Here is a 1,148-nt window from a genome sequence, read left to right as displayed (position 1 = left end):
ACCTCGGGCTTCTCCTCGACGGCCCCCGCAGCACCCAGGCAGGCACAGAGACCTCTGCAGGCACCTGCTCCAGCTTCAGCCACGCTCCTCAGCCCTTGCCCCTCTCGCTTGCCCTCTCCCCTCTCTCGTGCTGGAGCTAGGGGATGGGCTTGCCACTCACAGGGATGGCAACAGCGCCAATGGCAAATGCGCGCGCGCCTCACCCAGGAAGGTGGCAATGGCAAGCTGGGGAGATGCTGGCAGCAGCTGGGCTGGGAAAGCTTGGCCATGGCAACTGCTGCTTGGGACACCAAAGGGCTGAGAGACAAGACTTGCTTCTTCTTTCGGGGCATTGCTCTTCTTTCCTGCCTTCTGGATCAAATTCCTCTCCTTAGGTGGTCACTCAGCAAGGCCTCTGCCTGCAGAGCACTTCTTCTTGCACTGGCATGCCAAGGGGATAAGAACTGGGAGGTCTTTGGGATAGCAAATGATCAGTGGGATGGGAAGTGATGATGGGGATAGCAATTCATTGGAATGGGAAAAATGGGTTTTATTTGTATTAAATTTAAATTTTTTAATTTTCATTTAATTTATTGGTTTTCTTATTTATTTAATTAAATCCACTTTATTGACTGTGTTGTACGGTATGGCATTGTTTTATTATTATAAAATTATAAGTATTTAATAGTATTAAATATTTTTATATATTAATATCTTATAAACTGTAAGTATCATTATTTATTATTTTGTTGGTTTTTATTCCTTTTCTACCCTATTAAACTCTCTTTATCACAACGCACTGGTTTGGACTTTATTTTTCCTTCCGAGTCATTCTGGATTCACTCCGGATGGGGGGACACTAGCGAACGCCTGTGTGCTTCAGATCCAAGGTCACCTTTGCCCTCATTCAAGATACATATTTGCATCTGTTGTTGTGAAACAAAATTAACAACAGGAACAATAAAGTTACCTACTTGCTAGCAGCAGCTCTACATTTGCTGGGGTCTGCTCTGTGCATTTTGAAGACCATTCCATGCTCTTCAGCCCCTTCAGGAGGAAATGTATGGTTCTAGGAAAATGCGTCTTGACCTGATGCAAAGCTGTGACGCAGCCTGCAGCTGCTGCAAGCCCTGGCATTTTACCTGCAGCCCCTCCAACAACTCTGATGT

The sequence above is a fragment of the Aythya ferina genome (genome assembly GCF_964211825.1).
Source record: "Aythya ferina genome assembly, contig: HAP1_SCAFFOLD_94, whole genome shotgun sequence".
Taxonomy (NCBI): Eukaryota; Metazoa; Chordata; class Aves; order Anseriformes; family Anatidae; genus Aythya; species Aythya ferina.
The sequence above is the reverse complement of the archived record's forward strand: the minus strand, read 5'-3'. Positions refer to the sequence as shown.